This window comes from Moschus berezovskii, chromosome 15, assembly GCF_049115385.1.
Source record: "Moschus berezovskii isolate FMDL1 chromosome 15, NW_MosBer_1.0, whole genome shotgun sequence".
Classification (NCBI taxonomy): domain Eukaryota; kingdom Metazoa; phylum Chordata; class Mammalia; order Artiodactyla; family Moschidae; genus Moschus; species Moschus berezovskii.
The window spans coordinates 73626234-73652307 of NC_142474.1; the positions used below are offsets into that span (position 1 = coordinate 73626234).

A 26074-nucleotide genomic window follows, 5' to 3' on the forward strand; every position below is an offset into this window, starting at 1 on the left:
TACTCAGCCATGAAAAGGAACAAAATTGGGCTATTTGTAGAGATGTGCAAGGACCTAGAGACTATCAGACAAAGTCAGTCAGAGAAAAACAAATACTATACGTCAGTGCATATATATGGAATCAAGAAAAATGATACGGATGAACCTATTTGCAAACTGCAAATAGAGACACAGATGTAGAGAACTAATTTATGCGGGGAAGGGGTGGAATGAAATTAGGAGACTGGGATTAACACACATGCACTACTGATTCTATATGTAAAATAGGTAACAAATGAGAACCTATTGTACAGCACAGGTAACTCTATTCAGTGCCCTGTGGTGACCTAAAGGGGAAGGAAACCCAAAAGAGAGGGCATTTATGTATATGTCTTATACCTGAGTCTCTTTTCTATACAGCAGAAACACAACACTGTAAAGCAAATATATTCCAATAAAAATTAATTTTAAAAATTCAGACTCTAACAAACCATGTAAAAGTAGATAACATGGCTGTTTTTAAAATGAGCACAGAACCAGCAGTCCTGGTTTTGAATCAGCCTACCATTCTCCTCCAAACCCACCTTACTACGCCACTCAGAGGGTACGCCACCATGCCCCTAGAGACAGAACACATCAAAATGCAACACACTGAACGAAGAACCTGCTGACACGTTTAACAGGGGAGGAGGAACTCAATGTCAGTATCTCGGCTGTCATAAAAATATTTCAAATGGTTCCATCCCACGTGTTTTTGTAAAAACCTGTGGAGCACAACAATAAACATCCATGCCACCAAATTACCCATTACCAGTGTGTGGCGGGGAGGGGGTGTCTGTGCCTTGTTTTCAGAGTTTTCCCACCAGAAGTCCACCATCCAATTTCTCTAGATATTATTATCCTACTATTTTTTTCCAATCATACTTCTATTTCCTGCCAAATATGTGGTTTCAGAGTGCAGTGCCTACTCAGTCCCACAGTCTTTGTGAGCCCACAAACAGTAGCCCACCAGACTCCTCTGTCCAGGGGGTTCTCCAGGCAAGAAACTGGAGAGGGTTGCGTTTCCTTCTCCACGGCGGGATTTTGTGATACAAGATGTGTTTCTTGTGATTCTTAGTTGCTACCCTAACTCATTGTGCAACTGGAAATTCTTCTGACACTCTATCTAAAACAAAGTCCGGTGAGGCTTCGCTGGCAGTCCAGTGGCTAAGTATCTGCCTTGCAACGCAGGAGACGTGGGTTCGATACCTGCTGGGGGAACTAAGATCCCACACGCCTCAGGGCAACTAAGCCTGGGCCCCACATGACACAATGAAGATCCGCGTGCCACAACTAAGGCCTGACACAGCCAAATAAGTAAATAAAAATAAATATTTAACAAAAAATAATAATAAGGGAAATAATGTCCAGCACCTGACATTTCTAAATCAGACCAGTCTTGAATAAGACAAAACAAAGAAGGAAGTAAACTTAATTAAAAGTGAAGTAGCTTGCCAAGGTCAAGTGGAAGATCATCAAACGGGAGGAAATGAAGAATTCTGTAGGGGATGGATTATTTATGTAGGGTTTCATTTCAAAAGAGTAAAGGAGACATTGAAAGCATTGGCTTATCCATAACTAGGATGCTCCTACCCCCTGCTCAGTGAGGAAGGCAAAGTGAGGGGGAAACTGTGTTGGTCTGTCTGATCTTGGGCTGGGAAAAGAATATACAGAGAAAGCCAGGTTAATTATGTGCTGGGGGTCAAAACCTAAAAAAAATGACTAAAATGAAGGAACAATCAGGTAAAGTTAGCGTCTCCAGCTTCAAACTAACCTATGGTGCAGCTTCTCTGATGACTTGCTTGCTTTTCTTTTGCATTTTTTGTATCATAATGACCTACAGGAAGAGTAACCTGCAAATGCATATGAACAGCAGACTTATGAAAAGTCTGATGAGGAAAACAAAATACTGCAGGGGGCCAAGGGCTTGGGACGCACAGGTTACCTTGAGGCAGTAATAAAAGCAGGTTGATGGTCTGATAGGTGTGCCATGAAATGATCATGACCATATTGAGGCTACTGTGGTATTTTTTTTTAATGGACACTCTGCTGTAATGAACACTGAGAACCTCACCTAATGAGGAGAAAATAGGTGCCTGTTCTCAGAAGCACAGGTGCAGACATTGGGGTCCCTTGTTCTGAAAATAATGTACGACTCCAGAGCTCTAGATCCATGGGAAGGCAATACTGCTCCTTCCTGGCTCCTCATGGAAAGCTCAGATGTTTGCCAAACGTGCCCACCTGAAGGAGGAAGCGGGTGGAGGATGGCCTTCAGGGAACCGCAGTGGGAAGGGAAGCGTGTAGACGGAGGACTGGAAATGTGTGGGTCATCCGTTCTGAAACGGCTCTGCTTCCAGTTCACTGCGAAACTCTGAACAAGTCATTCAGTCCTCAGGGGCCTCAAAATGAGGGAGGGTCAGAAAGATGCTATCTCAGGGCCCTTTTAGTTTGAGCGTTTTCTGGTTCTAATCTGAATCAAAGTCCTGCGCAGCCACAAAGGTTGGTGAGCAATACTTTCCAAACACACAGACACTCCCCAATTCCACCTTTGCAGGCATGAGGGCACCTGTGGGCCCCCTCTTCCCCTCTCAGCACCCCTTCCTCAACCTGGGCCCTGCATGTACCCCACCCAGGTTTCTAGTTTCACCTGCTGCCCAGAACCCCCACCAGGACCCCAGCAGGAGACACTTCTGAGAGACGGCTCTCAGAAATAGTAACATCCAACTCTGCATTCCCCTCCACAGTGGTCAAAATCATGTCAAATTCATAATCAGGTTTTAATAAATGGTGAATCTGCTGGATGACTAATGGTGTTACTATTTGCTCCCTATTTTAGAGTGTACAAAGGACTTACACATCAAACTCTTTTCTTACAAAAACCTTCTGAAATTGGACTGTAAATGTATCTGTTGGATAGGTGAGGAACCAGGATTTCCCTGGTGGTCCAGTGGCTGAGACTCCACGCTCCCAATGCAGGGGGCCTGGGTTCAATCCCTAGCTGGGGAACTAGATCCCACATGTTGCAACTAAGAGTTCACATGCCTCAAATCAGACCTAGCACAGCCAATAAATGAATATTTTGGGGAACTCAACCTGGTGCTCTGTGACAACCCAGAAGGGTAAGAGGTGGGAGGGAGGTTCACAAAGGAGGGAACATGTGTATACCTATAGCTGCTTCATGTTGTTGTTTGGCAGAAACCAACTCTGCATTTATCTATCCTCCAATTAAATTTATAACAAAGGTTAGGAATCTGAAACTCAGAGACACAGAAAATGGTCACCAAGCGGAGACTAGAACCCAGGTCTCTCAGCATCCAGTCTTGCTTTGTTCCAGACTATACTCAGCCTTCCTGCTGTATCTCCCCATCAGGGCTAGAAAGACGTTTACACCAACTGTCAGGGTCAGAAGGCGCGCCTGGTCTCACCTGTTCCACGTCTAGGGAAAAGAAATAAGGAGAGATGGTCTCATGGAGGCCTGGCCCTCCTAACACCGCCCCCAACTCTCTCCCGTGCTGTCCTTCCACATGGACTCAATCTTGCCAACAGAAATGAGGACTTTTCCCTGAGTCCTGGTCAAAGGTATTGGGAAAGGGACATCCGGGTTTCTTTCAGGAAGACGTGGACTCAAGAGTTCAGCTGTTCTAAGGGAGCCTTCCCTGCTCACACGGACAAATGAGGAGGCATGGGTACTTCCTGTGCAAAAGACGTGGGCCATTAAGGGTGATGCTGCTTTTAGGTGTGAAAAGTTAAGCAGTTATATTATAAAATAAATAAATTTTTAAAAACATACAGTTTAAAAAACCTTTGTACCTTCTACACCAAAAGAAAGGGGTTCTTAAAGAAGTTACTCTCTAGGGTTTTGTCCTTGGTTTGGAAGTTGTGGGGTTTTGGCATTTTTTGTTAAGTGCTTTAAGAATCTTGGTCCAGGGCTGGTGATGCTGCGCCAGTTTCTTAACTTGCTTGTTAGCAGGATCACCTGGCACAGCTGCTCGGCTGGGGCTTTGCCCAGAGATGCTGAGGTGTGGAAGTGGCAGCCAGACACGGGCAGCCAGAGGGACGGGGCCTTTGCACATGTCCAGAAAGTGCAGCCACAGATTTCAGGATTCAGAGCATCTGTCCTGGGCAGACTCACCCAGGACTCCCAGGAGAAGAGGCATCAGCTTTTATCACCTGCCCAGCCCAGGAAATGCCAGGATCCACTCAGACAGCCCAAGACGAGGCAGACTTCTCCTGCCAGTCCTTCCTCTTTACTTACCCTCTTCCGATGTGGGAGAGAGGGCAGAGGGCAGAAACCATGGTTACTGAGCCAGAAAAGACGACGGAAGCCTGGGGAAGTGACGAAGCCTGGCAAGGAAGCCTGCCTGTTTCTCTCCTTCTCACCCACGCAGGGCACTCGGCCCGCCTGAACCAGAGGAGAGAGAACAGATGCTCTGAACAGATTTGCGATTATATCATGTCAGATGGTAAAGAACCTGCCCGCAATGCAGGAGACCTAGGTTCGATCCCTGGCTTGGAAGATCCCTTGGAGGAGGGCATGGCAACCATGGACAGAGGAGCCCAGCGGGCTGCAGTCCACGGGGCCGCAGAGAGTCGGACATGACTGAGTGACTAAACACAGCACATAGCACGTGGCACCCCAGGTGGCACTAGTGGTCAAGAGCCTGTCTGCCAATGCAGGAGATATAAGAGACTCAGGTTTGATCCCTGGGTCCAGAAGATGTCCTGGAGGAGGAAATGACAACCCACTCCAGTATTCCTGTCTGGAGAATCCCATGGAAAGAGGAGTCTGGCGGGCTACAGTCCATGGGGTCACAAAGAGCTGGACACAACTGAAGAGACTCAGCACACATGCGTGACACCACACAGTTAAGCTGCTGAAATGAGGCTCAAGGGAAGACAAGAAGTGACCAGAGGACATTTTAAATCACCTAAAAATAACCAGAAAAGTCCCAGGACCTAGGAGATTTCAGAAGCTGGAAGAATTAGCCCCACAGAGCAGGTTTGAATGGATGGTAGGCCAGAAATAAGAAGAAATGGTTCTTGTTTCGTTTTGCCCTGAGTTCTGTTTCTTTACATGCAAACATGTATTGAAGCCAAGATAAGGTTGCACGTGGCATCACAGTACCCGTGAGAGATCTCGGCTGCATCAGTGACCTGCCTTTTGTCACCGACCCTGCCACCCTGGAAGGGGCTTAATAAATATTTGCTCAACGAAAGGATGCATTGGACCATAGGTGAGCACCCAGCTATGATCACCCATCAATGTGTGTGGCTGGTTACAATAAGGCTTGGTGGGAATTATTTTGCCCAACAGGGACTGATTAATCTTTGGTATCAGCTTCTCTGTCTTGGGGAATTTTAGGAAGATGCAGAAACCGGTGGAGCAAGAGAGGAAATGTCAAACCAGAGGCCACGAGGTAGCAAAAGGGATGAATAGCAGAAGGTGGGAGGTAGAGAGGAACCAGAGAGGCAGTGAAGGAGGCATGGTCTGTCCCCATTAACCCCTGGAGTAGTGACCAAGAGCCAACAACCTGTCCTGTGTGCACCTGGAGTTGCTCTAACATCCTGGAGTTATTGCAGGGTCCGTAGGCTGAGGGGTATTTTGAAGGCAGCCCTGGGGTCAACCCTGTGTAGCCCCTTTCACTCACCAAACCCACTCTCACTCACTCCAGGAGCCATCTTGGCAGAGGAGGGGCCTGCAGTCAGAAGGCAGGCCAGGAACTGAACCGGCTGGATGCCGCCATTCCTGCAGCGATGCTGGCTGGTCTCCGTGAAGGCTGACAGCAGGGAAGAGTCCTGGCTACCTGTTTCTCCATATTTCCCCCACAGCCCGGAGCCCAGAGAGTTCTGAGTGCATCTCTGGGGTGGGTGTATGTGAGTAAGAGAAAGACAGAGATTAGCTAAGTCCTTGCACATCAAACCACACAGCTATTAGTGTCAGATAAGCTGACTCATGGTTCCCTGCACACCTACTGTGTATTTCTGGCCCAGAACTTTCATTCATGTTCTCCTACCAGCCTGAAAGGCCCTCTTACAACTGACCTCCCCGCAAGGCCCAGCTGAAGCTCCAACCTCCTGCACGAGGCCTTCGTAGCCGCATCAGGAGACACTGCTTGAGGACGCTCCCTCCACATTCTGCCTTTTAAATTGACGAGAGTTGAAAGCAGGCTCAACCAACCAGAGCCCAGAGATCCTTGGGGCTGGAGTAGGCACCCCCAAGGCAGTTCGTGTCCAGCCCAGGACTCACTGTCAGAGAAGCACACTAAGGCTGCGAGTTGCTCTGGGACCCATCTGGCAGGTGGGGCGACACCCCCAGGCAGATGGGAAAGGCGCGTATTTCCAAGTCCTCCGCCTTCTGTATCATTTCTCTCGCTGATGATGCTTCGGGAGTAGAATTCATCATGAGAATGCAGTACTTCACTGACTGGCATGGCTGTTGGGCCAGCCCCCAGCTGGCAAACGGGGAGCCAAAGATTTCCTTATGGAAACATCTTGCCAAGTACTGTGCCAAGGGCTTTGTGGATACTTTTTCCACTTAAAACAGCCCTATGAGGACAGCATAATTGCTCCCATTTTATAAACAAGGACACTGAGGCTTGGAAAGAGTCTACATTTTGCCCAGAGTGTGTAAAAAAAAAAAAAAAAGAGAGAGAGCATTTGATTGCAACACCTGTGCCCTCTATCGGACGATGCATCAAGGCCAAGCAGATGAGTTCTGAAGTCAGACTGCCCAATTCACATCCCAGCTTCACCACTACATAACCTTGAACTAGCCACTTAAATGCTGGGCCTCAGTGCCCTCATGTCTAGGATGAGGACAACAGGGCCAATGTTAATGCAGACATGATGAGAAGTAAATGAGTTATAACTTGCAGAGCTCTTAGAAGACCACCTAATTATACAAGGCAGCCACCAATCCATCAACATTGTTATTATACCATATTATTGTTATAATACTATATGATTGATATAATATTCCCAAACAAAGAATCTAGAGACCTCTTTTATAGGAAAAATAATTCCATCAGAATTATTTCTATCTGAATTAATTCTATCTGAATTCTGTCACCAAAGGAGGGGACCAAACTTAAATTTAAACAAGCAAACACACACAAAAAACATAAACTCAACCTCATTAATCATACATAACTATAAAACCAAAGATGTGGTTTGTAAGTTAATGCAATTAAACTATAATAAACAATATTAAAATTAACAATACTGATCTTACATGACGATGACATCGAGAGACTGAAACTAAATCAACACTTCCAACATAACTGTGTCCTGATGACCGCAGTGTAAAATCTTTTGCGTTTATCGTGGTTATATGACCTCATGCACACAGTGTGATGACTCAGTCCATCCACTGCTTTTCCCTACTGCAATTATCAAAGAGGAATCGGTTATGTGTCTTGATGCTTTTGACCTTCATTTGTCATAAATTCGCAAGCACACCTCAGCTCTTTTGCACATGACGAAGTAATTCCACTGGGGCCAACATACCCATGAACAAAATGCACTCAAGCTCTGTGTTGCAACACTACCTGATGGAACTTTCTGCAACCCTAGAAATGTACAAGGTGCTGTGCCCAATGACAGCCAATCGCCGTATGTAGCTATTGCTTGAGATGTGGCTGAGGATGGTACTCAGCTACAGGCAGTCATCTGTATGATCCATAATTTATATAAAAACTATACATATACCTACCAGAAGAACATACATACATATGTACAGATACAAAACTTTCAAACGTGTAGCAAGAATCTTCAGACCACTGATAATTTTCCAGTTTGCAGGATGCTACATTATAGTACACTGCATTCTTTCTGTTGGGAAGATTCATTCAGGTCCAGCCCTAGATGCCAAGGTCTCTGCTCCCCAGGCCAGACCTGGTAGTGGGTCAGAGGTAGAGAATCTAAGAATAATATTGCCATAGCCTGGATTTACCAGGCCATTCCAGGAGTTTGGTGGTTACATTTTAAGAGAGACCATGGGCTTCCCTGGTGGCTCAGAGGTTAAAGCGTCTGCCTGCAATGCGGTAGACCCGGATTCGATCCCTGGGTCAGGAAGATCCCCTGGAGAAGGAAATGGCAACCCACTCCAGTATTCTTGCCTGGAGAATCCCACGGACAGAGGAGCCTGGTCGGGTACAGTCCACAGGGTCGCAAAGAGTCGGACACGACTGAGCGACTTCACTTTCACTTTCAAAGAACTAAAGCTCTTTGAGAGGAGGGTTAACAAAGGAGTAAAGAGAAACCAAATTAAGTCAGGCCAAAAAAGTCAAAAGAACAAGAAAGTGAAAGTCGCTCAGTCATGTCCAACTCTTTGTGACCGCATGGTCTATACAGTCCATGAAATTCTCCAGGCCAGAATACTGGAGTTGGTAGCCTTTGCCTTCTCCAGGGGATCTTCCCAACCCAGGGATCAAACCCACGTCTCCCTCATTGCAGGCGGCGGATTCTTTACCAGCTGAGCCACAAGGGAAGCCCAAGAATACTGGAGTGGGTAGCCTATCCCTTCCCCAGTGAATCTTCCCGACCCAGGAATTGAACCGGGGTCTCCTGCATTGCAGGCAGATTCTTTACCAACTGAGCTATCAGGGAACTAGAGATGTGGCTAATTATTAGAGAACTGCAAATCAAAATTATAATGAGATATCACCTCACACCAGCCAGAATGGCTTTCATCAAAAAATCCACAAACAATAAATAAACAATAAATTATAAAATGGGAGGGTGTGGAGAGAAGGGAACCCTCCTACAATGTTGGTGGGAATGTAAATTGGTACAGCCACCACAGAGAACAGTATGGGTGCTCCTTAAAAATCTAAAGACAGAGCTACCATATGACCTTGCAATCCCACTCCTGAGCACATATCCAGAGAAAAACATGATCCAAAAGGATACATGCACCCCAGTGTTAACTGCACCAATATTTTACAATAGCCAAGGTATGAAAGCATAAATATCCTTTGACAGATGAATGGAAAAAGATGATGTGGTAAATATACATGATGGAATATTACTTAGCCATTAAAAAGAATGAAATAATGCCATTTGCAGCAACATGAATGGATCTAGATTGTCATACTGAGTGAAGTAAGACAGAGAGGGAGAAATACCATTTAATATCCCTACATGCAGAATCTAAAAAGAAATGATACAAATGAATTTATGGATGCTGAGGGGAAGGGACAGTTAGGCAGTGTGGGATGGACATGTACACACTGCGATATTTGAAATGGATAACCAACAAAGACCTACTGTATAGCACAGGGGACTCTGCTCAAAGTTAGGTGGCAGCCTGGACGGAAGGGAGGTTTGGGAGAGAATGGATACATGTATACGTATGGTTGAGACCCTTCACTCTTCACCTGAACTGTCACAGCATTGTTAATCAGCTACACCCCAATATAAAATAAAAAGTTCAAGAAAAATTAAAGCAATTTAGGACACGAAAAATTAAAAAAAAAAAAGAACTGGAGATGTGTGGCTTGGAGAAGACAGCATAGAGAAGGAAAGGAAAAGCTATGGTACTGTGGGCACATGTTTGGAGGCCATAGTTACAGGAAGCAAAAAGGACACACTTCAGTTTCACTCGAAGTCAGAGAAAACAGAAACACTGGAACGAGGGGAAACGAGATCGACCATAATTAGTATAAGATGACATGTATGGGTTGTTTCTCAACCAAAACGAAAGACTCTTCCAGTGACCATGTTGTCTACATGAATAAAGACACAGGGTGCATTGAACACAGTCTTCGTTCACTTCCTTCTTAATGTCACTTAATTTTTAAAAGAAAGATACAGTCTTTAAAAGAACAAAGCGAACAAGGAAAGAACAGAGGTGAGAGATGTCAGCAAATTTGGAAGCTGGGAAGCAGCTGAAGGAGACTTTGCACAGTGAAGAGAGAAATCCTAAACCTGAGACCTGTTTATTCTGTAGACTCTCAGAAGGGAACAGAAAAGTGAATTGGACAAAAGATCCTTTAGGTATAAGGTGGAGATGTAGCTGGAGGTAAAGGTGAAGCTCTTTAAAGGGAGTAAGATTTTCTGGGCAGTTTCTCCATGTAGCCAAGATTCTACCCTGAGAGCCAGCAGAGAACTAGAAATTTGCTCTTCTAGAAAGGGTGACCTTGACTGAGAAGATCTGGACTCACAAACCCTTCCCGCCACCCAGTGGAGGATGCAGAGAAGTCATGATAACAAAAAGTGGGAGATTAAGTTAAAGCCCATGGATTTACTGGGGAGACTGTCCCCCACCTCAGTCCCTCAGTTCATTTCCAGAGTAATTATTTCTCCCATGGCTGGAAACTGTAGGATTCCTTTTAGAGAAAACTGATCAGCCTAAGAGAAAAGGACAGGAGATCCATCCATTTAGGGATGTCCAAAGAGGCTAAGGGCCCCTTTACTGCTAAGTGAGCCTACTACTGTATAAACCCATTCCAAGATCGCAGACTTCTCAATCATCATCTTAGTGCTTTACCAAAATATAAAAAGATAACTAAACCGCTAAGCACTTGAACAAAAGCACTAGCCTAAAAGGCAGAAAACGAAATAACATGGTTTTTTTAAAAAAAAACTGAGGGAAAACAAAAACAACAGATATGAGGAATAGAAGAAAACTAAATAATAACAACAATAATTATTATCTTCAGAAACACAAAAGGAAGCATTGTGTCCATAGGACATCCATGAACACAATGGATGCTATAAAACTGCAAACAGCTTTCAGAGAAGAAAAAACTATTTGGGAAATTTAAAACATTGCTAAGAGAAATTTTTTAAAAGCTTTATAGGTTGGAAATAAAGCTTAATCTCCCAGAAAAAGGAAAGCTTAGAACTGTTAGAAGAAAAAGTTTCAGGGCTGAGGTTCAATGTTCAAATAAAGGAGTTACAGAAGGAGAGATAGCGGAAGGGGAGGAAGTTCTGAAAGAAATAGTACAGGAAAATAACTCAGAGCTAAAATACTGTTTCTAGCTTGAACAGACTATTTTGACACCCAGTAAAATTAATGGAAAAAAAACTCTCATCAGAGCACATAATAAAGAAATTTCAGAACACGGGTGATTTGGATAGAGAGGTGGGAGAGGGAAAGAGAAAGTTGATCCAAAAACCTTCCATAGAGAAGAAAGAGGCTACCTACAATTGCTGACTGTTTATAACACTGAAAGCTATAAGACAATGGAATAAGGTCTTCAAAACCCTGAGAGAAAACAAATTTGAACATATAATTCAATAACTCACCAAATCTCCATAGACCAAGTATGGAATTTTATGTTCAAATTTGCTTGAAGAAAGGAAGAAAGAGTGGAACTATATATAACTTTGTTCTATATTTTCCAAGTCTCCTGTAAATTATTGTCATAGTTCCATAATTAAAAAAATAAAAAAGAGAAAGAAAAGAAAGGAAGAAAGAGAGGAAAGGAGGCAGAAGGGACAAAAGAAAGCATTAAGCTCCTTGGGAGGTAGGAAGTTCCCTGGAGCTGGGAATTAGTTCAGTTCAATTCAGTCGCTCAGTCGTGTCCGACTCTTTGCAACCCCAGGAATCACAGCACGCCAGGCCTCCCTGTCCATCACCAATTCCCGGAGTTCACTCAAACTCATGTCCATCAAGTCGGTGATACCATCCAGCCATCTCATTCTCTGTCGTCCCCTTCTCCTCCCGCCCCCAATCCCTCCCAGCATCATAGTCTTTTCCAGTGAGTCAACTCTTCGCATGAGGTGGCCAAAGTATTGCAGTTTCAGCTTTAGCATCAGTCCTTCCAATGAACACCCAGGATTGATCTCCTTTAGAATGGACTGGTTGGATCTCCTTGCAGTCCAAGGGACTCTCAAGAGTCTTCTCCAGCACCACAGTTCAAAAGCATCAATTCTTCAGCAATCAGCTTTCTTCACAGTCCAACTCTCACATCCATACATTACCACAGGAAAAACCATAGCCTTGACTAGACGGACCTTTGTTAGCAAAGTAATGTCTCTGCTTTTTAATATGCTATCCAGGTTGGTCCTAACTTTCCTTCCAAGGAGTAAGCATCTTTTAATTTCATGGCTGCAATCAGCATCTGCAGTGATTTTGGAGCCCAAAAAAATAAAGTCTGACACTGTTTCCATTGTTTTCCCATCTATTTCCCATGAAGTGATGGGACCAGATGCCATGATCTTTGTTTTCTGAATGTTGAGCTTCAAGCCAACCTTTCACTCTCCTCTTTCACTTTCATCAAGGGGCTTTTGAGTTCCTCTTCACTTTCTGCCATAAGGGTGGTGTCATCTGCATATCTGAGGTTATTGATATTTCTCCCAGCAATCTTGATTCCAGCTTCTGCTTCTTCCAGCCCAGCGTTCCTCATGATGTACTCTGCATATAAGTTAAATAAACAGGGTGACAATATACAGCCTTGACGTACTCCTTTTCCTATTTGGAATCAGTCTGCTGTTCCATGTACAGTTCTAACTGTTGCTTCCTGACCTGCATACAGGTTTCTCAAGAGGCAGGTCAGGTGGTCTGGGATTCCCATCTCTTTCAGAATTTTCCACAGTTTCTTGTGATCCACACAGTCAAAGGCTTTGGCATAGTCAATGAAGCAGAAATAGATGTTTTTCTGGAACTCTCTTGTTTTTTCCATGATCCAGCGGATGTTGGCAATTTGATCTCTGGTGCCTCTGCCTTTTCTAAAATCAAGCAGAATGTATAGCCACTTTTTCAGAGGGATGTAGAGGGTTTTCAAACTTGAGATTCTCATTGTGATGGAACGAGACACCAAATCTCCCTATAAACTCCAAGATTCTGTAAGGAGCCAACAGAGTTTGGATGAAGATTGTTCTGGCACCGAGTGCCAACAGTGGGTGAGGGTGGGTCAGCACCCTGTAAGGAGTAGCAAACAGGTTCCCCTCCCGCCGCCTGTAGTAGCCCAAGGAGCTGGGGAGAGAAAAGGAGAGGGAAGGAAGCAGGCTTAGCTCTCTTCCTGTTTCTTTTAAGGAAGTCAGAGAGGCCCTGAGTGATGGGAGAGGGACTACATGGGCATTTACTCCAGAGAGTGTGCTTAGCATACCTGTGAGCTCTCAGGTTGTAGCATTCTCCAGTAAGAGACAAATACCAAGAAATATTACCATCCTAAAAAGTTTTCATATTCAAAGTCTAATTCTACCTCACAGATTTGGGGGTTGCATCTTTTCCTTTCTTTTTAATAAACCCAAAGTTTCTCTGAATTCACATGTGATCCTTTACAATGCAAATAGCAGCATGCAATTAATTTAAAAACAGGATGTTGTTACTTGGAAAAAGTCAGTTTAAAATCCAAACTGGAAGAGGATTTCTTTGCCATGGCTCATAGTAATGACCACACATTTTTGGTTGTTGTTTTTTCCAGTGCCGCAGGCTTTAAGCAGCTTCAGGCGTCCAATCAAAGACACAAATCTGAAAAACAAGTGGAAAATCTAAGTCCAACAAAGCCTACTCAGATTTCAGTCTGTATTTCAAAACATCAACAGATGACATCCACCCATCAACAGAAACTAGAAACTACTCGTTATGAACTGTCCCCATGGGTCACACAGGTTGCACACGGCACCAACTCCCCCGGGACAAGATACCCACTCACTGTTGCCATGGAAATTTTTCTTCTAAGGTTTTCCTCTGTGATGTCATTTGTTTCACGGTAAGGTGGAGACCTCTAGTGTCCCTAAACGGTATTTCCTTCAAGAATAAATTACACTGTTGGCGTCTGTGATGGCGATTTATCAAGGGGAAAATTAATTCATCACCAACTCAAGTGACATGAGTTTGAGCAACTCTGGGAGATGGTGAAGGACAGGGAAGCCTGGCATGCTGCCGTCCACGGGGTCACAGAAAGTCAGACATGACGGAGTGACTGAACAACACCTGGGTTTGATCCTAAAGCAGCTAAACTCTAGAGTAGAATAAAAATAAGAATCTTTTGCATTTTGCACTCATGATCTGATTGGTCAACAATATCCAGAATCTAAATTACTTTATCATGGTGGCTATTTTACTCCCTTGGAAGGTATACTTGCCAATGCTATGCTTTTGTACGCTGAGTTATGTCTGACTCTTTGTGACCACATGGACTGTAGCCTGCCTGCTTCCTCTGTTCATGGGATTTTACAGGCAGTAATACTGGAGTGAATTAAAATGCACTGGAATGGGTGAATTTACTCAGATGACCATTATATCTACAACTGTGGGCAGGAATCCCTTAGAAGAAATGGATTAGACATCATGGTCAACAAAAGAGTCCGAAATGCAGTACTTGGATGCAATCTTAAAAACAACAGAATGATTTCTGTTCGTTTCCAAGGCAAACCATTCAATATTACAGTAATCCAGGCCTATGCCCCAACCAGTAACACTGAAGAAGCCGAAGTTGAACAGTTCTATGAAGACCTACAAGACCTTTTAGAACTAACACCTAAAAAAGATGTCCTTTTCATTATAGGGGACTGGAATGCAAAAGTAGGAAGTCAAGAAACACCTGGAGTAACAGGCAGATTTGGCCTTGGAGCACGAAATGAAGCAGGGCAAAGGCTAATAGAGTTTTGCCAAGAGAACGCACTGGTCATAGCAAACACCCTCTTCCAACAACACAAGAGAAGACTCTACACATGGACATCACCAGATGGTCAACACCGAAATCAGATTGATTATATTCTTTGCAGCCAAAGATGGAGAAGCTGTATACAGTTAGCAAAAACAAGACCAGGAGCTGACTGTGGCTCAGATCATGAACTCCTTATTGCCAAATTCAGACTGAAATTGAAGAAAGTAGGGAAAACCACTAGACCATTCAGATATGACCTAAATCAAATCCCTTATGATTATACAGTGGAAGTGAGAAATAGATTTAAGGGACTAGATCTGATAGATATGAGTGCCTGATGAACTCTGGACAGAGGTTCGTGACATTGTACAGGAGACAGGGACCAAGATCATCCCCATGGAAAAGAAATGCAAAAAAGCAAAATGGCTGTCTGAGGAGGCCTTACAAATAGCTATGAAAAGAAGAGAAGTGAAAAGCAAAGGAGAAAAGGAAAGATATAGGCATCTGAATGCAGAGTTCCAAAGAACAGCAAGGAGAGATAAGAAAGCCTTCCTCAGTGATCAATGCAAAGAAATAGAGGAAAACAACAGAATAGGAAAAACAAGAGATCTCTTCAAGAAAATTAGAGATTCCAAGGGAACATTTCATGCAAAGATGGGCTCGATAAAGGACAGAAATGGTATGGACCTAACAGAAGCAGAAGATATTAAGAAGAGGTGGCAAGAATACACAGAAGAACTGTACAAAAAAGATCTTCACGACCAAGATAGTCATAACGTGATCACTGACCTAGAGCCAGACATCTTGGAATGTGAAGTCAAGTGGGCCTTAGAAAGCATCACTACGAACAAAGCTAGTGGAGGTGATGGAATTCCAGTTGAGCTATTTCAAATCTTGAAAGATGATGCTGTGAAAGTGCTGCACTCAATATGCCAGCAAATTTGGAAAACTCAGCAGTGGCCACAGGACTGGAAAAGGTCAGTCTTCATTCCAGTCCCTAGAAAGGCAATGCCAAAGGCTGTTTAAACTACCGCACAACTGCACTCATCTCACGCACTAGTAAAGTCATGCTCAAAATTCTCCAAGTCAGGCTTCAGCAGTATGTGAACCGTGAACTCCCAGATGTTCAAGCAGGTTTTAGAAAAGGCAGAGGCACCAGAGACTGCCAACATCCGCTGGATCATGGAGAAAGCAAGAGAGTTCCAGAAAAACATCTATTTCTGCTTCTTTGACTATGCCAAAGCCTTTGACTGTGTGGATCACAATAAACTGTGGAAAATTCTGAAAGAGATGGGAATCCCAGACCACCTGACCTGCCTCTTGAGAAACCTGTATGCAGGTCAGGAAGCAACAGTTAGAACTGGACATGGAACAACAGACTGGTTCCAAATAGGAAAAGGAGTACGTCAAGGCTGTATATTGTTACCTTGCTTATTTAAATTATATGCAGAGTACATCATGAGGAACGCTGGGCTGAAGAAGCAGAAGCTGGAATCAAGATTGCTGGGAGAAATATCAATAACCTCAGATATGCAGATGACACTACCCTTATGGCAGAAAGTGAAGAGGAACTCAAAAGCCTCTTGATGAAAGTGAAAGAGGAGAGTGAAAAGGTTGGCTTGAAGCTCAACATTCAGAAAACAAAGATCATGGCATCTGGTCCCATCACTTTATGGGAAATAGATGGAGAAACAGTGGAAACAGCGTCAGACTTTATTTTTTGGGGCTCCAAAATCACTGCAGATGCTGATTGCAGCCATGAAATTAAAAGACGCTTACTCCTTGGAAGGAAAGTTATGACCAACCTGGATAGCATATTAAAAAGCAGAGACATTACTTTGCCAACAAAGGTCCATCCAGTCAAGGCTATGGTTTTTCCCGTGGTCATATATGGATGTGAGAGTTGGACTGTGAAGAAAGCTGATCGCCAAAGAATTGATGCTTTTGAACTGTGGTGCTGGAAAAGACTCTTGAGAGTCCCTTGGACTGCAAGGAGATCCAACCAGTCCATTCTAAAGGAGATCAATCCTGGGTGTTCATTGAAAGGACTAATGCTAAAGCTGAAACTGCAATACTTTGGCCACCTCATGCGATGAGTTGACTCACTGGAAAAGACTCTGATGCTGGGAAAGGTTGGGGGCGGGAGGAGAAGTGGACGACAGAGAATGAGATGGCTGGAAGCATCACCGACTCTGTGGACATGAGTTTGTGTGAACTCCGGGAATTGGTGATGGACAGGGAGGCCTGTCGTGCTGTGATTCATGGGGTCGCGGAGAGTCGGACACGACTGAGCGACTGAAGTGAACTGAACTGAGTACTGGAGTGGATTGTCATTTCCTACTCCAGGGGATCTTCCCAACCCAGGGATTGAACCCAGGTCACTTGCATCTCCTGCTTTGGCAAGCATGTTCTTTACCACTGCGCCATCTGAGAAGTCTGCCAAGAAGACTAAAAACTGGTCCAACTCTTTTGCAAAAGAGAAAATGTAGACAATTGTCAACAGCGTAGCCCTACCTGTGTTGTGACCCACCAATCCCAGTATGGAATTTCAGATGAGTAACTGAGTCACACGACACAAAGTCTGTCCTTCCCCCACTGAATGAAAATCTACGCCGTGCTTTATCTTGTCACACACAACTCTGGATATCCTCTGTTGTAATATATGGAGCTATTCATTCTTCTACCAAGAACCAACTTTTAGAATTTATACCACTTCATAACATACTGATATCTTGCGAGGTAATCACTCTTTCAAACACTCCTTGCCCATTCTTATACATTTACCATTCAAATTAACTTTAAAGTTAGCTTAAATCACCATTTTAAAACTGCCACTTTTATTGGGATTGCACTGAAATAAACTGACTTGAGGGCAATGAATTTCTTTTACATTGTAAAACACATTCCAAGATAACTAAACTCTCCTTTGCTCGGATATGGCTTCTCACATTCTTCTTACCATAAAGTTATCACATTTAAAAGACTTTCTTCACCATCCAGCTATTGCCTGTGTTTATCGTTACTAACTGAATACACTTGACAGATACTGAGACATCAGGCGTTATGGTAGATGCTTATTTAAAAGGGTTAATCCCTGTATTTAGAAACATGCCTGGCCATAGTAAGTAAATACCATGTTAGCAATTATCATCAGCATTACTATCACTATATAAAACCTTTGAGTGTGGCATTCATGAACCCAGAGATTTTCACACCGGGTAAAGGAAGTCAGACAGAGAAAGCAAAACATCATATGACATCCCTTAGATGCAGAATCTAAAATGAAATGATACAAATGAACTTATTTACAAAACAGAAACAGACTCACAGACTTAGAGAACAAATGTACCGTTATGGAGCGGGGGCAGGATCAGAAGACAGGGAGTCTGGGATGGACATGTACACACTGCAATATTTAAAAGAGATAGCCAACAAGGACCTTCTATATAGTACAAGAACTCTGCTCAGTATTATGCAGCAGCCTGGATAGGAAGGGAGGTTGGGGGAGAATGGATGCATGCATGGCTGAGTCCCTTTGCTGTTCACCTGAAACTATCACAACATTGTTAATTGGCTACACTCCAACATAGAATAAAAAATTAAAAACAAAAAAACAACCTTTGCTACATCTTTTTGAACGATGTTAAGAAGTAGCAACTGGGTGACACTGATAAGTAGCCTTATAAGGCAAATTATTTGCTAGACCAGGGAGGTCAAGAAACATTTCCGGTAAAGGACTGCTGCTGCTGCTAAGTTGCTTCAGTTGTGTCCGACTCTGTGCAACCCCATAGATGGTAGCCCACCAGGCTCCTCTGTCCCTGGGATTCTCAAGGCAAGAATACTGGAGTGGGTTGCCATTACCTTCTCTGTAAAGGACTGCTGATGCTAAGTCACGTCAGTCATGTCCGACTCTGTGCGACCCCACAGACGACAGCCTACCAGGCTCCCCCGTCCCTGGGATTCTCCAGGCAAGAACACTGGAGTGCGTTGCCATTTCCTTCTCCAATGCATGAAAGTGAAAAGTGAAAGTGAAGTCGCTCAGTCGTGTCTGACTCTTAGCAACCCCATGGACTGCAGCCTACCAGGCTCCTCCGTCCATGGGAGTTTCCAGGCAAGAGTACTGGAGTGGGTCTCCAGTGCCTTCTCCGCGGTAAAGGACTAGTATATAGTAAATATTTTAGTCTTTGCAGGCCACAGTCTTGATGGCAGTTACTCAAGTCTACTGCAGGAAAGAGATCAGAGCCAATCTGAAAACAAACGGGTGTTCCAATAAAACTTTATTTACAAAACAGAGTTTCTGTAAGGGTTCACATTTGCCAGTCCCCCAGACAAAATCAGGAAGTCAGTCATATTGGTTTATGACGTCTCTCTGTTGTCTTACAATGATCCTTTTTGTCTTTTTCACAGTGACTTGGAGTCATAGGAACTTGTCTCACCCTCAGAGGAGTCACATGTCAGAGTGATGTCTTTGCAATAACTCCTGGGCAATGGAAAGTTTTATGAGAGGGAACAGGAAAAAGGATGACCACAGCTAGCATCTTTGAGGGTTTCACGGGCTCAGAAACCTTCTACACGGTTTAAATGTACTGATTCATTTAAATGTCACAACTGCATAAAACAGCTGCTAAAATGATCCTCAACTAACTGACAAGAAGCTGAAGCACAGAAAGGCTGAGGAACTGGGTTAAGGTCACATCACTATTAGAGAAACGGACTGTGAGCACGAGCGCTCACTGTAAGCTAGAAACTGAAAAAGAGAGTATTTGTTGCCTAAAAACCCCACGTCCCTGGAATTCTCCAAGCCAGAATACAGGGGTAGGTAGTCTTTCCCTTCTCCAGGGGATCTTCTGAACCCAGGGATCGAACCCAGGCCTCCCACCCACAATGCAGGCAAATTCTTTGCCAGCGGAACCATAGTTCAGTTCAGTTGCTCCGTCATGTCTGACTCTTTGTGACCCCATGGACTGCAGCACGCCAGGCTTCCCTGTCCATCACCAACTCCCAGAGTTGACTCAAACTCATGTCCATTGAGTCGGTGACACCATCCAACCATCTCATCCTCTGTCATCCCCTTCTCCCGCCTTCAATCTTTCCCAGTATCAGGATCTTTTCCAATGAGTCAGTTCTTCAGATAAGGTGGCCAAAGTATTGGAGTTTCAGCTTCAGCATCAGTCCTTCCAATGACTATTCAGGACTGATTTCCTTTAGGATTGACTGGTTTGATCTCCTTGCAGTCCAAGGGACTCTCAAGAGTCTTCTCCAACACCACAGTTCAAAAGCATTGATTCTTTGGCACTCAGCTTTCTTCACAGTCCAACTCTCACATCCATACATGACCACTGGAAAAACCATAGCTTGACTAAATAGGCCTTTGTTGACAAAGTAATGTCTCTGCTTTTTAATATGCTGTCTAGGTTTGTCATAGTTTTCCTTCCAAGGAGCAAGCATCTTTTAATTTCATGGCTACAATCACCATCTGCAGTGATTTTGGAGCCCAAAACAAAACAAAACAAAGTCTGTCATGGTTTCCATTGTTTCTGCATCTACTTGCCATGAAGTGATGGGACCAGATGCCATGATCTTAGTTTTTTGAATGTTGAGTTCTAAGCCAACTTTTTCACTCTTCTCTTTCACTTTCATCAAGAGGCTCTTTAGTTGCTCTTTGCTTTCTGCCATAAGGGTAATGTCATCTGCATAACTGAGGTTTCTCTCAGTAATCTTAATTCCAACTTGTGCTTCATCCAGCCCAGCATTTCTCATGATGTATTTTGCATGTAAGTTAAATAAGCAGGGTGACAATATACAGCCTTGACGTACTCCTTTCCCAATTTGGAACCAGTCTGTTGTTCCATGTCTGGTTCTAACTGTTGCTTCTTGACCTGCACACAGACTTCTCAGGAGGCAGATAAGGTGGTCTGGTATTCCTATCTCTTTCAGAATTTTCCACAGTTTATTGTGATCCACACAGTCAAAGGCTTTGTGATCACACAGTCAAAGCCACAAGGGAAGCCCAAGAATACTGGAGTGGGTAGCCTATCCCTTCTCCATTGGATCTTCTGAACCCAAGAATAGAACTGGGGTCTTGCACATTGCAGGTGGATTCTTTACCAACTGAGCTGTCAGCGAAGCACCCAACTCCCCCCTCAAAAAAAAAGAGTATTTATTGCCTAAAACCTTTGCATTTTTTAAAAAACACAAAGACAAAAGAACTTACTCCCTCTAATAAGTCTGCAGTGTTCCTCAAGAGGAGCTATTGGCATTTAAGGAAGGACCATTATTTGCTAGATAAAACAGTTCAAGTTATTGTAAGACATTTTGCCCCCCTGGCCCCCCATGCACTAAATGCCATCATTGCCCAAGACCACTATTCCTGAGACCATTTTGAAAAACCAAAAATGCCCCCATGCATTTCCATATCCCACTGCCACTTAAAGCTGCTGTTTGGGGTCAATCTTGGCAGCTGTTGACTAAGAAATATAGCTCCACCTTCTGTCCTAGATTTCCTCCCAAGAAGGGCAACAAGCATCGCAGAAAAAGGTATCTTCTTGGCAGCCTCATTCTGCCACTATGATGAAGAGTCCTAAACAGAGAACTAACTGTGGTCTCTGGCACCTGAAATTCCAATTTAGGAGCTGTGTTCATTTACTTAAGGTTTTATATCCCTTAAAGGCACATATCCTGCCAAAGTGGTAACATATTAAATAACTCATAAATATTCCTTAATAAGAACAAATTACAAATCATCTCAAAATCAACCAATCCATACATGAAGACATTTATTGAGAACTGAGTACCCAAAAAGTGTTAAGAGGATGGCTTATGCTATATCCACACAAACTTCTCCCACAGTTAATGAGTTACTGCCAGACTTCTTCTAATGGAGGGTAACCCGAAGTTAAATGAGGTCTCTTAAATTTTGTGTTTGTCATGGCATGCACCAGCTTTTTAACACATCTCACCAAAATTAGGATGAACTAACCTTTCCTCATTTTGAGACTTGTAATGTTGCCTTTGGAGGAATTGCATGAACAAAGAAACTTCTTCTTGGTCTGCCACCTTAATCCTAGTGATTTCACCCCTTCCATGAAAAGTATGGCTTTTCATTAGATCAATATTCTTGCTATCATATCCTCCATGCTACAAACTGGGAAATGCCCTTCTATAGGTTTACTCACTTTAACTTACATGAAGGAGAACATATTCAGTTCAGATCAGTTGCTCAGTCGTATCCAACTCTTTGCAACCACATGGATTGCAGCACACCAGGTTTCCCTGTCCATCACCAACTCCTGGAGCTTGCTCAAACTCATGTTCATTGAGTCGGTGATGCCATCCAGCCATCTCATCCTCTTTCATCCCCTTCTCCTCCCGCCTTCAGTCTTTCCCAGCATCAGGATCTTTTCCAGTGAGTCAGTTATTCGCATCAGGTGGCCAAAGTATTGGAATTTCAGCTTCAGCATTAGTCCTTCCAATGAATATTCAGGACTGATTTCCTTTAGGATTGACTGGTTTGAACTCCTTGCAGTCCAACGGACTCTCAAGAGTCTTCTCCAACACCACAGTGCAAAAGCAGTAATTCTTCAGCACTCAGCTTTCATTATAGTCCAACTCTTACATCCATACATGACTTCTGGAAAAACCATAGCTTTGATGAGACACCTTTGTTGGTAAAATAATGTCTCTGCTTTTTAATATGCTGTCTAGGTTTGTCATAGCTTTCCTTCCAAGGAGCAAGCATCTTTTAATTTCATGGCTACAATCACCATCTGCAGTGATTTTGGATCCACCCGAAAAAAGTCTGTCACAGTTTCCATTGTTTCTCCATCTACTTGACATGAAGTGATGGGACTGGATGCGATGATCCTAGTTTTCTGAATGATGAGTTCTGAGCCAACTTTTTCACTCTCCTCTTTCACTTTCATCAAGAGGCTCTTTAGCTGTTCTTTGCAGATTCAATGCAATCCCTATCAAGCTACCAATGGTATTTTTCAGAGAACTAGAACAAATAATTTCACAATTTGTATGGAAATACAAAAAAACTTCAAATAGCCAAAGCAATTTTGAAAAAGAGGAATGGAACCGGAGGAATCAACCTGCCTGACTTCAGAATATACTACAAAGTTACAGTCATCAAGACAGTATGATACTGGCACAAAGACAGAAATATAGATCAATGAGACAAAATAGAAAGCCCAGAGATAAATCCATGCACCTATGGACACCTTACCTTTGATAACAGAGGTAAGAATATATGATAGAGAAAAGACATTCTCTTTAGCAAGTGGTTCTGGGAAAACTGGTCAACCACTTGTAAAAGAATGAAACTAGAACACTTTCCAACACTATACACAGAAATAAACTCAAAATGGATTAGAGATCTAAATGTAAGACCACAAACTGTAAAACTCCTAGAGGAAAACATAGGCAGAACACTCTCTGACATAAATCACAGCAGGATCCTCTCTGATCCACCTCCCAGAGTAATGGAAATAAAAGCAAAAATAAATAAATGAGACCTAATTAAACTTAAAAGTTTTTGCACAATGAAGGAAACTATAAGCAAGGTGAAAGACAGCCTTCAGAATGGGAGAAAATAATGGCAAGCGAAGCAACTGACAAAGAATTAATCTCCAAAATAAACAAACTTGAGCAGCTCATGCAGCTCAATACCAGAAAACTAAATGACCCTATCAAAAAATGGACCAAAGAACTAAACAGACATTTCTCCAAAGAAGACATGCAGATGGCTAACAAACTGATGAAAAGATGTTCAACATCACTCATTATCAGAGAAATGCAAATCAAAACCATAATTCTGTACCATCTCACTCTGGTCAGAATGGCTGCTATCAAAAACAATATCTACAAACAATAAATGCTGGAGAGGGTGTGGAGAAAAGGGAACCCTCTTACACTGTTGGTGGGAATGCAAACTAGTACAGCCACTATGGAGAACAGCATGGAGATTCCTTGAAAAACTGGAACTGCTGTTCCTTTCCGTCTCTCAGTCGTGTCCAACTCTTTGTGACCCCGTGGACCGTAGCCTACCAGGCTACCAGGCTTCTCCGTCCATGGGATTCTCCAGGCAAGAATACTGGAGTGGGTTTCTGTCCTTTATTGTGCCCATCTTTGCATGAAATGTTCCCTTGGTATCTCCAATTTTCTTGAAGAGATCTCTAGTCTTCCCTATTCTATTGTTTTCCTCTATTTATTTGCATTGATCACTGATGAAGTCTTTCTTATTTCTCCTTGCTATTCTTTGGGACTCTGCATTCAAATGGGTATATCTTTCCTTTTCTCCTTTGCCTTTAGCTTCTCTTCTTTTCTCAGCTATCTTTAAGGCCTCCTCAGACAACCATTTTACCTTTTTGCATTTCTTTTTCTTGGGGATGATCTTGATCACCGCCTCCTGTACAATGTCATGAACATTCGTCCACCGTTCTTCAGACACTCTATCAGATCTAATCCATTGAATCTATTTGTCACTTCCACAGTATAATCATAAGGGATTTGATCAGGGTCTCCTGCATTGCAGGCAGAATCTTTACCAACTGAGCTATCAGGGAAACCTGGAGAATATATTACGGTTATCAAGACTGTGGTGTGAGTAAGTTCTTTCAGAAATAACTAAGGTGAATTTCCAATTAGAGATGTCAGAAAACATATGTAAAATGCACAAGAAATAAATCTTCAGGGGAGGGGTGGTGAACACCTGTACTAAATTCTGTTTGATGAGGGTCTAAGAAGAAACACGTATGCAGGTCAGGAAGCAACAGTTAGAACTGGACATGGAACAACAGACTGGTTCCAAATAGGAAAAGGAGTACGTCAAGGCTGTATATTGTCACCCTGTTTATTTAACTTATATGCAGAGTACATCATGAGGAACGCTGGGCTGGAAGAAACACAAGCTGGAATCAAGATTGCTGGGAGAAATATCAATAACCTCAGATATGCAGATGACACCACCCTTATGGCAGAAAGCGAAAAAGAACCAAAGAGCCTCCTGATGAAAGAGGAGAGTGAAAATGTTGGCTTGAAGCTCAACATTCAGAAAACAAAGATCATGGCATCTGGTCCCATCACTTCATGGGAAATAGATGGGAAAACAGTGGAAACAGTGTCAGACTTTAGTTTATTGGGCTCCAAAATCACTGCAGATGCTGATTGCAGCCAGGAAATTAAAAGATGCTTACTCCTTGGAAGGAAAGTTATGACCAACCTGGATAGCATATTAAAAAGCAGAGACATTACTTTGCCAACAAGGGTCTGTCTAGTCAAGGCTATGGTTTTTCCCGTGGTCATGTATGGATGTGAGAGTTGGACTGTGAAGAAAGCTGATCGCCGAAGAATTGATGCTTTTGAACTGTGGTGCTGGAGAAGACTCTTGAGAGTCCCTTGGACTGCAAGGAGATCCAAACAGTCCATTCTAAAGGAGATCAATCCTGGGTGTTCATTGGAAGGACTGATGCTAAAGCTGAAACTGCAATACTTTGGCCACCTCATGCGACGAGTTGACTCACTGGAAAAGAGTCTGATGCTGGGAGGGATTGGGGGCGGGAAGAGAAGGGGACGACAGAGAATGAGATGGCTAGATGGCATCACCAACTCGATGGACATGAGTATGAGTGAACTCTGGGAGTTGGTGATGGACAGGGAGGCCTGGCGTGCTGTGATTCATGGGGTCGCAAAGAGTCGGACACGACTGAGCAACTGAACTAACTAACGAACTAAGAAGAAACACACATCTGGATTTAATCTTTCTTCCACAAGTCCTCTTTAAGCCAGTTCAGTTTGGTTGGTGAGAAATGTCCTTGGTCATGTATGACCCTTACACTGAATGCCCCATTATTGTGAAAATGAAAACTGCAATGAAATACTGTTATACATCCACCAGATGGACTAAACTTAAGTTGGACAAAGCAATGACGCTGCAAGAATTCTCACCTACTCTTGATTGGAGTGTAAATTAGAAGGATTGCTTTAGAAAAGACTTAGGCATTGACTATAAAGTTAAACTTGAACAGGCCCTGCAACTCAGCCACCCCGTTTCTAGAAAAATTCTTGCTTAAGTTATTAACCAGAAAGAATAAGAATATTTTTAACATATAACAATATACATGATATATAACATACAAAGTATAGGAATATGTACAGTAATACATATTATTCATAGTAGCAAAAACCTAGAAACAACCTAAATACTCATCAACATTTGAAAGGATAAATAGTAACACCTACTTGAATAGACCTGAATGTTAACCATCAACAGCTTCTCAGAACTCCAAGGGAAAGATAACCAGATGTTATTTGTGTCATGAAAGAACAGAACACTATCTCTAATGTAGCCTGGCCAAAAGTAAATAAATAAATAAAATCTGAGTCTGGATAAAGCTCTATATCCAAATATTAATTTACAGGAAATACAGAACAGAGAATGATGTGTCAAAGTACATCCTGGGGATGTAATCAGCAAGATTCAAAGTGGGCAGCTC

The 26074-nt window shown here is 43.1% G+C and overlaps 1 long non-coding RNA gene across 1 annotated transcript in view; it reads right to left on the minus strand.

Moving 5' to 3' along the window:
* Positions 1-13257: 13257 nt before the first annotated feature.
* The window catches only part of LOC148775474 (uncharacterized), an 84587-nt gene continuing 71770 nt past the window's right edge, over positions 13258-26074 (minus strand). Inside the window, exon 3 of the long non-coding RNA XR_016039244.1 lies at positions 13258-13438. This is a non-coding gene — a long non-coding RNA (uncharacterized LOC148775474). The remainder of the gene's footprint in view (positions 13439-26074) is intronic.